At 43.8% G+C, this 13,174-nt stretch overlaps 1 pseudogene; it reads left to right on the plus strand.

Annotated features, from left to right (window-relative positions):
* The first annotated feature begins 10,745 nt into the window (after positions 1 to 10,745).
* Positions 10,746 to 12,518, plus strand: LOC139587659 (inositol 1,4,5-trisphosphate receptor-interacting protein-like 1; annotated as a pseudogene).
* The last annotated feature ends 656 nt before the right edge of the window (positions 12,519 to 13,174 follow it).

Here is a 13,174-nt window from a genome sequence, read left to right on the forward strand (position 1 = left end):
GATGGTGTAGAGACTACATTCTCCTGCTCAGCAGTGAATCAGCATCATGAAAGTGATGGGGTTCTGCAGAGGAAGGACAAAACCTCTGTTGGAGTCCAGAGGCCACAAAGATGATTTGTAGAATGCCTCTCCTATGAGGAAATATTACTGAGGGGATTGTTCACCCTGGGGAAAAGAAGGCTTCAAAGTGGTCTTATAGTGGCCTTCCAGGGCACCAAGGGGGTCTACAAGAAAGCTGGAGAGGGACTTTTTCCAAGGACATATAGAGATAGGACAAGGGGAGGGATGGCTTTAAACTGAAAAAGAGTAGATTTAGATAGATATAAGGAAGGAAGTATTTTCTTTGTGGTTTGGCACTGGCACAGGTTGCCCAGAGAAGCAGTGGATGCCCCATCCCTGAAGTGTTCAAGGCTAGGTTGGATGGGGTTTTGAGCAACCTGATCCAGTGGAAAGTGTCCTCATGTGGTAGGAGGATTGAAACTAGGTGATCTGAAATGTCTCTTTCAGCCCCAACCATTCAACAATTCTGTGATTTTAAAGTGTAGCTACTCTGAAAATAGTCATCAGTTTCCTCTCCATTCCTTGTTCACTAGGATAAAACATAGAACATCTTTGTCCATATTCACTTATCTTATGGGGGTCAAAAGTGCAGATAAAAAATCTACACAGTTTTCTTGGCCTTGGTCTGAGAACATTAGTACAGAGAGCAAAGGAAATGACTCCTAGTTGAGAAGTGGGAACAGATTCCTATGTTCCTCTTCTGCTATCATACATAGGAAAAAGTACATTTTGGTTTCTGGACCAGTGACTTCCCAGGAGCTTATACTGATTAAAAACAATCGCTTACAGCGAAAAGAAATCCAAAAGCCTATAAATATTTATGTCAGAGTCAAAGCCACAGAAAGATGAGTATGAAACAAGCAAGTAAAAAGAAAAATAAGGCTAGTACAATGGCTGGCACGTGAGGCAGACTGAATTCCATACTGCAGTCAACCCCACTATGACGATTCTGCAATAGGAAAAGGTGATGCAACAGAAGACTTTTGGAGAGATACCAAAGGAAGAAGAGACCTTCTTGCTTTCTGTGTGCATGAAAAATTCTAGGTTGTGCTTTTTCCACCTCCCCTGGATGGGAGAGGAGCCTCCCTGTGCCAACGGTTCAAACAATACACGGCTGTTGGTGCAGGAGTGAGTGCTGTTCCCTGGATGTTTTCTCTGTTTTGCAGCAGGACTGGAACACTCTGTGTTCTATTGAATACAAACAAACCTCTTTTAAAGGTACTTAAGTCACAGGAAAGGAGGCAACAGTCACTATTGACTTTCCACAGACCTTCCCTATTCATGCTCTTCTAATCAAGACAACATTCACCTTCCTTTTCTCTTCCACTGAAAGAAGAGATGAAGCTTGCTCAAGTGGCTGCAAATTTCACTGATTTAAAGTCTTTTACAACTGCACTTTGTCTCTTGTTCTCTTAAAAGGACTCCAGCTCACTTTCAGTTCAGGGAGAAGAGAGGGACACAGCAACATAGCCCTGAGGTAGGCACTTCCAATGCATATTTTAAGTTTACTAATGACATATGCTGCTCAGAAAAAGGAACAGAATTCAATAGTTTTGAATAAATGGTGAGGAGTTTTCCTTCCTGAAAACACAGAAGAATTTTCATAATTACACCATATTAGCTACATCTGGACAAAACTTGTCTTAAGATGTGTATTCAAAATTAATTTGACATGATGTATGCATGTCAGGAGACTTCTGTAAATCTAATTTTTTAAAGAATAAATATATCTAATACTTACAGGCTCTATAAAGGTATTGTGAGAAATGATATTCACTTCCAAAAATTTAAGAAAGTTTATTAAAACCTTATCAAAAATGCAAGAGAAGACTGAACAGAGAAAATATTATGGCTCCAGGAGCAGGAGATCTTTCCCACCATGTGCTCATCCACACAATCGATGTTCCACCTTTCAACCCTTTAGCCTCTCCCAAAGTTCTGTCCATCAACTCCTCCTTCACTGTCCAGTGGTGGAGTTTACTTCCTTAAACCTTGATTGGAGGTCACTTGCTTGTTGCCATAGCAACAAGCCAACCCTCCAGAACCCAGGCCACTCCCTGACCACAAGGCAAACAGGGTAAAACATAAGTCTATAAAACTTCTCTTAACATATATACATGATATTTGCCTTTTAATTGTGAGAGTCAACCATCGCATCACTCATCTATCACAGTATGCAAAATAAAATCTTCTTCAGCAAAAAAGAAACATTGAGAAAATTAATGTCCTATGTGACCAACCCAGTGTGGAGACACCCAAATGATGCATCTCATATTTGGTGTTATTTGTAATTATACATATATAAAACACATTTTGGATACTCCATACAGTTTGAAAGAGTAACACATTTTAAAATAATCTAGATACAGTCTGCTTCTCAGACATTTCTGAACAACAGAGCAGTACTAATCAGCCTAGCTCTAAGAATGCTTTTTTAAAAGCTGCTGTGGATTTCACTTGTGATTAGAAAGGAATTCCCATTCCCTGCATCTTCATTAGTCACGGAGTTTTGAGACTCTCTCACTGTGTGAAACCCTGTGTTGCAGAGAGATTTCTTTCAACCTAAACAGAGGACTCAGAAAGAGGAAAAGGATGAGGTTCTATGTCTCCTGGTTAAGAAATATACAACATACAGGAAAACTCTCAGGCACCACAATGGTCTTGTATTCTTTAGGCCTTATTCCCAATCCCCTCACTTGTCTGTATTTTCAGAGAAGTACTATGCTAGCCTAAATTTTTGCAAGAAGATAAAAACTCACTTAGAGCAACTCTAAAACCAAAACCATTTCCTGGAATGCACTTGAAGTCAAGGAGCCAATGGGAAATGTGTTCAGGAAGACTGGTGAGCTGAGGAAAGCTGAAGTGGCTGCAGAGCTATAAAAACCACAGGAGAGGAAGAGGTAACTGAACAGCTATGAGGGCAGTCACAGACCTTCCACACTTGCCAGGACAGGCTGCAAATGTGTGTCCTCCCCTCCTTCTAAACATAGGCTGAAGGATATCTGAGAAACCCTATGTATGCCTAAAGGAACAAAGCATCTTTCATTTTGAGCTAAATGATACAGAAAGAGGTCCCAGAGGAATGGTGGGTGAAGACAGAAAAGTATTTGAACATGTATAATTCAAGGTCATATGAATGCTTGTCACATCATGTCCTGAAATCATTTGATATTTTGTTGTCCAATTACTCCATTCTTACCTGAAGGCTCCTTGAGTTTGCTGTAGTCATTCAGCAAATCTCTGCTTTTGTGCTTCTTTTACAGTTCATTTCTTCCCCCTCGTTGCTTCATTTCAGAAATGAGGAAGGAGAAGGGAGAGGGGAAATAAAAGCAAAAAAGCATATCTGGAAAATGCATTCAGTGATCAATCAAATCTGAGCAGGAAGCCTTCAGGAAGAGGGGCAGACTGGAAAGTGAGGATCACCTCTTATGAATCACAGGTCAAATCTCATAAAGGCTGCATCAGCTCCATTGTCATTGTGTTTCATGGGTGCAAATGCAGAGAAAAATGTTCAGGCTGGCTGAGTCACACTCCCCTGCAGGAAGAATCACTGAGAAAGGGCCATTGTAACAATGTGGATAACCATCTCTCATAACTGTGAGTGTCATAAGGGCAAGATAGCCATGTTGAAGATCTCAAATCAACAATCAGAGGCCTTCAGATACTATTATGCCACACTTTTGAAAGGGATAGGAAGCATGACAGCAATTCACTTTTACATCTGCCATTTCCTGGCCTCCCTCATGCTCACTGTTGTACATTTTATCCAAGTCAGGAGGAAGGAAGAAGCCCAAATGGTTGATTTGGCTGCTTCTGCACACACAGATATTTGTTCAGAAAGATCTGAGCAAAAAGAATACAGCAAATAAATTATTTTCCCTACTGTACTTCAGTCTTGTTTCATTCCCATCTCCATTATGGCCTAGAGGTTCCCTAGATCTCCTTTCAGAGAAAAGCTTTTCCTCATAAGAACAGGCTGTTCAGAAATAGCAGAGCAAAAGCCCACCATATTCAGGTTTAGTAGAGGCTCTTTTAGATCCTTTCTAAAGGAGCAGGTTTCTATCCCAAAAGCTGAAAATATGTGAGCACAGCAACAAGGTGGCTCTTCTCAGACTAAGAAGAAGGAAACATGCTGGCGTTAGCTCAAAATAATGTCTCAGACTTGAATTTCTTTAAGCCTTAATCGTGCAATTTTTTCATCGGTAAATTTAACCTTTTCTTATCACTTTACCCTTCCTGGCAACTGTTTATATGCAGCACACATCATCACTGATAAAAGAATGGAACAGTTCCTGGAACAAAAATTTTCAGTGCATTCTCTCCTGAAAACCACGAAGAATTTATTGCCCTTACATTCAGCAGGGAGGAATCAAGCTGCAAGAGAATGAACTCTTCATGTAATGCTTCTCCTTAATGTTTTATTGGTTAGAATGGAATTCTCCATTTTTCCTTGTCCCTTCCTCATCACTCAACACAGCTTCTTAGGAGCCAAATCACTTAATCCAGCAAACTCATACCATCCCTAACACCTCCTCCTTTCTCTTCACACATTTAAACCTTCACCTTCATACTACCTCATGAGAACAATTTTTAAAATTTTATTATAGGTTTTGAGAGTGATGAAATAAAGTTGCCATCAGGTTTTCTTCCTATGGACTCTTAAATCTTTCAGGTCTTTCCTTTTCATATGCTGATTTTATATTGTGGATTTACAACCATTTTATTTTAGCTCTCCCATTACCATCATCTATTACAATGCACAGACTCAAGGAGACCTTCACTGGCTCCATTGCAGCTCTGTAGCTGTTTGTATTTACCCTTAATGGTCAAATTTCAGGATCAGAAACTTCAAAACCTGTTGATCAGGAAGCTGCATAGTGGTTTCCATGGAAGATCTTTTTACCATCATCTTGCTTCTCTGGAAGCAAAAGATGTATGTACAACTAAAATAGAAATTCACAAGTGCAATTTGTGCTTTCCTGATTAATTAGGAGATAAGACAGTCTTGTAATATCTGCTGAACAACTGATGGCGATCAGAATTGTTAAGACAATTTTTATCTTTGTTTCCAGGACTACTGAACTAAATAAACCATTTCAGTTGTGCTGAGGAAGAGAGAAAAGGAGAAAATAGAGAATAATAAGGTAACATTTTTCACTGACAATTTGTTTTCTGCTTATAACTTACAAGACATAAATAAAGATGAAAGGTGTCGTCATTAAGAATTAGAATGAGTGGGTTTCTTGGCAGAACCAAAGGAAAAAAATTAATATGCTGACCTATGAAACCTATAGGTAATACCAATTCAAATAAATCAATATCAACTCAAATCAAATATCAAGTCAAACCACAAGAAAATTTATTTGTTAAAATAATAATAGATGTGAATAGCAAAAACAATCCATGCTTTTTTTATTCTTGACATCACTCTCTTCAGCCAAGACCATGCTGTTCTTCATCTTTTCAATGGTTAAGGAAACTAATTTGAGAGTAACAATGGTTACAAAGTAACTGCAAATTCACAAGAAACATAAATAGAAAACAATGATTTACATTTTCCTAGAAGGAAAAATTCACAATGAATATGACAAAAGAAAGCAAGTAAGGAGCTGGTTTTAAATTGTGTATGACTATAATGAAAGAAAATCCTCTCTAACTGGGCTGTTATCTGTGCCTTCAACACAGTGGTGCCTGTTATCATTCTTATAAAGTAGTGTCTGGAAGCCTTTCCTTTACAAACCTGTTTTTCAGGTATATGGAACTCTGCTCTTAAACGGAATGAGAGCCCACAATAGATTTAATTCATTTTCATTTGGCAAAAATACATTTCCTGATTTTTTTTTCATTTTATCTCAAGGACTGTGACTCCGGCATCAGAGATCTGGGCTAGAAGATGTAGCAAAGTCATCTGTCTTGCCTAAGCATGCTGTGTTCTTGTCAGAGAATGTATTGTTGTCAGAACCCTTTCTGAGGTGCAGTTAGTTGAAAATTGCAGGTGCTTGCAACTACTCCATCTATTTGTGCATCCTTCTGAGGGAAGCAAAGTCTGAAACACAGGAGTGGCAGTATTTTGAAGGCAAGTTCAATATAATGAGGGTAATTTGTTTGGAAAGGTAGGGATAGCACTACCTATAATTTCACAAAGCATACTTTGAGAAAGGAAGAGCTGTATGCCTTAAGGTGCTAAATATGATCAGCATGTTCCATTCTGAACACCTGGACATGCTTGCAAAATGCAGGGCATGTCTCCATCCAGGCTGGAAAGAAGGAGCCCACTGCTGCAGGGTGGAGTGGGTTCCTTTGTGCAATTCAGCACAAGTCCCAAACCCCTGAGGTGGTTTGGAAGGTACACAGCTTCTAGACACAACCTATTGCCAGACTGTTTGTTAGTGTTGCCTGTTCCTCAGAGTGTGGACTAATCTCCACCCTTCAGTCCCCATGTTTGTTTTTTTTCATAAGACTCATGCCTTTCTGATTGCAGGTCATGGGCTTATGCAGCTGCAGGTAGCTGGGAGGTTGCTGAGCTGAGCTGAGCTGAGCTGAGCTGAGCTGAGCTGAGCTGAGGTGGTAGGCTAAGCAGAGCAGTAAAAGTGATTCACAGTCAGTGAGTTGACCTCAGGTCCTTCAAATGATGCAGTCCAAGAGGATTTTGCCAGTATTTCTGCTGGAAGCTTACCATAGGTATCTTGCTTTTTCTGTGTTTGACTGGCTGGTGCATTGGGAGGGACAAGAGACTGAGAAATAGTTGACCAGGGTATGAATGAAATTACTTTTTTCATTAGTTGGTCCTAAGCATCTCAACTTGAAGTTCTAAGGAGAGAGAGGAGGAGTAGAAGAGTTCATTTAAAGCTGCCTTTTTCCCAGGGTCAGCAAATTCATAGGCTCTTTATCACTCTGGGTCTAATAATGAAGGCTTTCAGAATAGTTTTAGCTATAGTGAGCCTAAACCACCTCCCTAAGAGTAAGGCAGAGGTTTTTTCTTGTCTGCTTGATGCTCAAGTGACTGGAGGTCAGAGAAACTTCCCCCCCTATTCTTCATCTTAGTTACTCATGTGCCTCAGGTGAGCACTGTGATGAGACTGGAAGCTTGTCATCAGAAGAGATTTAAAAGGAGCAGGGTGACATGGACTGCTGAAACACAGTAGCCTGTGAAATTCATGTATCTCTTCTGTTTCTTCCTGGTGATGCCTATGAATGACTGATCAATCGCTGCTCTGATCCTGTCTTCCTCTTCTTCCCTCCCTGCTATGTAACACTTGGGACATGAAGCTGTTCAATAGTGACTTCATTTAGATGGCAGAATTTAGAAGGCATTGTTTGTTATTATATAGGATGGTTCAGAAAACTGTTTTCTGAGTGCAGCCAGCTCTTGTGTCATGGGTGGAGAAGAGAAAGGCAATTATTCAGACATTCTGTGCTCTGTCATCCCTCAGCTGATAAAGAGATCATCCAAAAAGAATTTGAGAAGCCCAAGGGAGCAAAAACCTCCCGCTGTGCTGTGATCGACATCAGAGAAACTCTTCCCAAGAAACAGCTCCATCATATGCAGTAGCAAGGATCTCCAACCAGAAAAAAAGCAAGGGAAGAGGTTTGTATCCAGGATGGTGTCCAAATGCAGACATGTCTACATATCATATAAAAAAGAGTTTCCCTCAGAATGGCTGTCATGCTAGGGTAGCCATTTGCAGCAAGTGTCAGGATGAGCACATCTTTATGTGCTATTGGGGGAAAGCACATTAGAGTGGAATGAGCTAAGCTTCAAAAGTTCTGTATTTCAAGAACTTTTCTTTTTCCATTTTAAAAGTTGTATTTCTTGATTACAGTGGCTTGCCCAATCTTCAGCCAGACCATTGATGAGCCATCTCTGGTGTAAGAAGTAGTTTGTAGGGGCCTGAGGATTTTTACGCTGCTGTGCAAACCATAAGTTGGTTATGCGTGATCTTTTCTCAGTCAATAAAGAGATCTTGGGAAGTGTTCCTAATTCAGAAGGGAAACCCTGACACATCTTTGTTTTCACAAAAGATCTGTGAGACAGGACAGCGCTCATGAAAAGTGTAGGCCTTAACACTGGATGATGTTACAACTTCCTGTGCATCGTTAAAGTAGTGTGGATTTCTTCATGTCACAAAAAAATCAGCAAATATGACATGTTGCCCCCAAAGTAATTGTCACAAATGGGTGTGCTAGAGATCGCACAAAAAAGTAGGATCTGATCCCAGGTGGCGTGTCAAGGCCAAGGCCTAACAAGAATATCTCAGACCACATTGCAGCCTGGAAAGGAGCAAGGGAGGGGACATGCACCACCACAGTAATAAATATCAATATTAATAGCAAAAAAGTTCCACCTTGAATAATAAATAAAAGCATACAACTGTATACTGAAAACATCCATGGGTCACATCACTAAAATTTATATTTGACAAGAGGTGCATGGGAGGGCACGTGTGCCTGCTTTGTCAAGGGAAGCTCTGGGGTTCCCAGGTTCCCGAGTGATGGGTCTGCACTTGGTGTCTGTGGGGGCTTTGGGTGCCCAGGGCCATGATGAGTTCCCTGAGGGGGCTGGGGAGGGCGGCTGGGGCTGGCCTGTGATGCGCTCTGGGTTCTGTGACAGCACAGGGGCCGTGTCACAATGGGGGCCACTATAAAAGGCCACAGCAGGTGCTGCTGCCCCAGTAGAGCCTGGGTGAGCTGACCATGGCTTTACTGTCAATGCTTTTCGTGCTTGTGCAAAGCCTGATCCAGTACCCCCAGCCGGCTGGGGATGGGCTGGATGAGGCCACGCACACGAGAATGAAGGAGCGTCAGCAGCTGCTGGACCATGAGATGGCTCGGCTGCTGCAAGAGCTGGAGCAGCAGGACGAGGGCTGGGGGGCCGTGCTCTTTGGTGCCCTGCAGCAGTGGCCATTTTGGGTCCTTGCTGGAGTCGTGCTCCTCTTGGGCCTGTGGTTTAGCTGCAGGAGAAGGAGCTGTGAGGCCAGCAGCAGTGGCAAGGACCAGAGCTCCTGCAAGACCGTGGAAGATGAGAGAGGGAAAAAACAGGAAGAAGACAGTGCTGATTCTGAGGAAGGTGGAGAAAGCACTGATGTGACTGTGGAGACAGATGACAGCGGCAGTGAAAAGGACAGCGAAGGCAGTGCTGTGGATACAGATGAAGAAGACGATGACATAAAGCTGAAGGATGCAATGATAGGAATGAGCCAGGAGATAGCACTGCTGAAGGAACTGCAGAAGAACCTGGCAAAGTTACTGGAAATGCAGAAGAACTATGTGAAGAACATGGAGAAAACAAGGATATACAGGTGGAGCAAGACAAGAACGCAGGAAAGGAAGCGGAAGAAAATGGGAATGAAGAAAAAACAGTGGTGCAAATATGAAGGCGGGCAACAATGATGATTTAAATGAAGGCGAAGACAGCGTAGATGGACAGCAAGAATACAGATGGCAGCCACCTGAACTCTGCCTAGCTGCTACATCTGTCACTGCTATCCAGAAGCTGCTTTCCTGCTCCTGCAGAAGGAAGATGCTGCAGCACATGGATTTGTTGTGTGCACACATCTCTGAGTGGCCTTGCCCTTAACCTTCCACTTCCAACAGAGCTGCTGACCAAGTGTGTGAGGCAGAAACTGGCTCCACCTGCACATCCCCACAGAAGACAGTGACCTTAAGAGAGGTTGCTTGGAACATCTCAAAGACAGCAACCTAGCCTGTTGGGGCTTAATGTAGTTGTTTAATTTTCATTGTAATTGTAGTTCTACTAGTGGCTGTAGGTGTAGCTTTAGTCATAGTTGTAGCTGTAGCTTTAATTGGACTTGTTCACTAGAATTCCTTCTAGAGGCTCTTTTTTGTTTAGAGTTTTGTAAAGTTACCCTCAGTTTAGAGAATTAAACTACCCTACGGTAGTGACTTGTCTGCTTTTCAGTAGTATTTATATATCTATGATTGAAAAGTTAATAAAGGAGATAAGTTCCTCAAATTGCCTGAAATGTGTCATTCTTTGTATAGAACGCTCTGTATCTTAGAGGATGTCCATCCTATATCCCTATCTGAAAATAAAGACTTTGTGCAAACAGAATTGTTGGATATATTAGGTGTGCTGTCTCTCAACAATTCCCATAGAAATGCTTGGAGCTTGAATTGAAAATGCCCTGAACTGCCTGAAATTTTGTATGGTGTTGAACTCTAGTGTTTGAGAGCTAAGAGGTTATTGAAGGCACCAAAATTTGGTAACTAAATTATTTGGCCTTTTGAGATAGGATGAAATCTTCCTGTGCATCATCCAAGCAAGCTGGATTTCTTTCAGAAAGATTGCTCACTCAATCTGTAACACAGCATTAGCCTACGTGACATCCTGCTCCAAAACTAATAAGAATGAATACAAATAATAAAAAATGTCCCCCACCGGTATTAAATAAAAGCGTACACCTGTATACCGAGAACATCCATGGGTCATATCACCCAAATTTATATTTAACAAGAGTTGTGCATGGCAGGCTCCTTCTGCCTACTTTGTCAAGGGAAGCTCTGGGGTTCCCAGGTTCCCGAGTGATGGGTCTGCACTTGGTGTCTGTTGGGGCTTCCAGTGCCCAGGGCCATGATGAACATCAAAGGGGCCATGTCACAATGGGAGCAGCCCTAAACGGCCCCAGCAGGTGCTGCTGCCGCAATAGAGCCTGGCTGAGTGGACCATGGCTTTACTGCCATTGCTCTTCGTGCTCGTGCAAAGCCTGATCCAGTACCCCCAGCCGGCTGGGGATGGGCTGGATGAGGCCACGCACACGAGAATGAAGGAGCGTCAGCAGCTGCTGGACCATGAGATGGCTCGGCTGCTGCAGGAGCTGGAGCAGCAGGACAAGGGCTGGGGAGCCGTGCTCTTTGGTGCCCTGCATCAGTGGCCATTTTGGGTCCTTGCTGGAGTCCTGCTCTTCTTGGGCCTGTGGTTTAGCTGCAGGAGAAGGAGCCCTCAGGCCAGCAACAATGATGTAAATGAAGGTGAAGAAAGAGTAGATACAAAGAAAGAATACACGGATGTGAAGGTTGAAGAACAGGGTGATGGGAATGTAGAGGCAAACAAGAAGGAGGATAGAAAAGAAGGCAAACAAGGTAACGTGGCTGCCACTGAAAAAGAAGACAGTGATGGTGGCAAGGAAAAAAGCGGCAGTGTGGAAAACACAGAAAAGATCGGAGATGTTGGGAATGAGCAAGGCATCCTTTTAGTTGACCACATAGAGTGGCCTGTGGAGGATCTGGAGAGAGGTTACTCAGTGATAGCTGAGCTGATGGAGAGCTTGACGCTATTGCTCACGTGTCTTTGTGGACAGCGTGAGCAATAGCTTCTACCCAGTGCCTCAAGAAGCCATCGGGGTGGGCAGTGCCTTTGAGGGTTGGAGTCCCGGGCACTGGGATGGGGTGTACCGTGTGCTGGTCCCACTGAATGCCCCACCAGGGCACGCCTTCCAGCTGGAGCTGAACAGTGCAGGGCAGGTGGCAGCAAGGACCTTCAGCGTCCGTGTGGAGCTGGTGTGCACGTGCGAGAAGGAGCAGCTGGTAGAGGAGCCGTTGTGCTTCCTGCACCACTCGCGGAAGGAGCTGTGGTGGAAGCAGAAGCGCAGCCTCCTAGGGACACTCTGCACTGCCTCCTAGCTGGACGTGGAAAAAACCTCCCACTGGTTCTGCCAGTTGGTGAGAAGCTCGTGGCTGCAAGTGCCTCAGTGGCACTCATGGCACTTGGTGCTTCAGCCCTGCAGCCGGTCCTGCCGATTGCAGCTGAGCAAAGGCAGGAAGAGCCTGAGGGTGGAGATGCTCTTTGGGGTGCACCAAGGGGACTCCGACATCTTTGTGGTCAGCCAGCCCACAGAGGCCCAGAAAGGCGGCTCCAGCATCTTTGTGAGCAGCCAGCCCACCAAGGCCAACATCATTGCAATCACAGCGTGACCCGAGACATATGCAGTGGCAGAGGTGAAATTCTTCCAGCACATCGCCAGGCAGCTGCCGTGTGAGATCTTGCACCTGAAATGCCTGCAGCTCTTCACCTGCATCTTGAGGGACACAGGTTTTTCCAGCTCTACCTGGAAGACTGTGGTCATGCACGTGCTGACCACAGTACCGCTGTCCCGGTGGCACAGGAGCGCATTTCCACGGCGGCTCTGGGATGTCATGGCGTACCTGGACCGCTGCCTGCAGCTGACACGCCTGGAGCACTTTGTGCTAGGCAGTGAGAGGCTTCCTACAGAGATCAGCTTGCCGCCGGCAATGCGAGGGGTTGAGCCACCCAACCTCTTTGAGCACCTGGCCCGAGATCCGGCCGCCCTCAGAGAGGCAATGCAAGCTTATGGTCGGCTGCGATATCGCCTCTGGGTGCTGCTCTCCAGCCTCTGAGAGGAGTTCCCTGCACTGAGCTGTGCTGGGATGGTCACACCCGATGGCAGCCACCTGAACTCTGCATAACTGCTGCACTTGTCACTGGCAATCCTGAAGCTGCTTTCCTGCTCCTGCGGAAGGAAGATGCTGCAGCACATGGATTCCTTGTGCAGACACATCTGTGAGTGGCCTTGCCCATCACCTTGCACTTCCAGCAATGCTGCTGACCAAGTGTGTGAGGCAGAAACTGGCTGCACCTGCACATTCTCAAAGATGACAGTGAAGCTGACAGAGGTTACTTGGAACACCTTGAAGACAGCAACTTAGCCCCTTGGGGAGTAATGTGGTTGTTTAGTTGTAGTTGTAGCTGTAGTTATAATTGTAATTGTACTTGTAAACTTAGCTGTAGCTTTAGTTTTAGTTGTAGTTGTACTTGTAGCTGTAGTTGCAGCTGTAGTTATAACTTTAGTTGTAGTTCTAATGGTAGCTTTAATTACACTTGTTAATTAGCAACCCTTCCAGAGGCCCTTAAATGTTGACAGTTTTGCAAATTTACCCAGTTGCCCTTAGTTTAGAGAATTTAGATAGCCTACTGTAGTTTCTTCTGTGCTTTTAAATAATGTTTGATATCAACATTCATAAAATTAATAAAAGGACTTAAGTTTCACAAATGGCCTGAAATGTGTCATTCTTCATATATAACCCTCTTTATCATATAGGATGTCCTTCCTAAATCTCTATCAGAAATAAAGACTTT

This window comes from Agelaius tricolor, unplaced genomic scaffold, assembly GCF_023055355.1.
Source record: "Agelaius tricolor isolate 1412-34295 unplaced genomic scaffold, bAgeTri1.0.p SCAF_3, whole genome shotgun sequence".
In the NCBI taxonomy this organism is placed as follows: Eukaryota; Metazoa; Chordata; class Aves; order Passeriformes; family Icteridae; genus Agelaius; species Agelaius tricolor.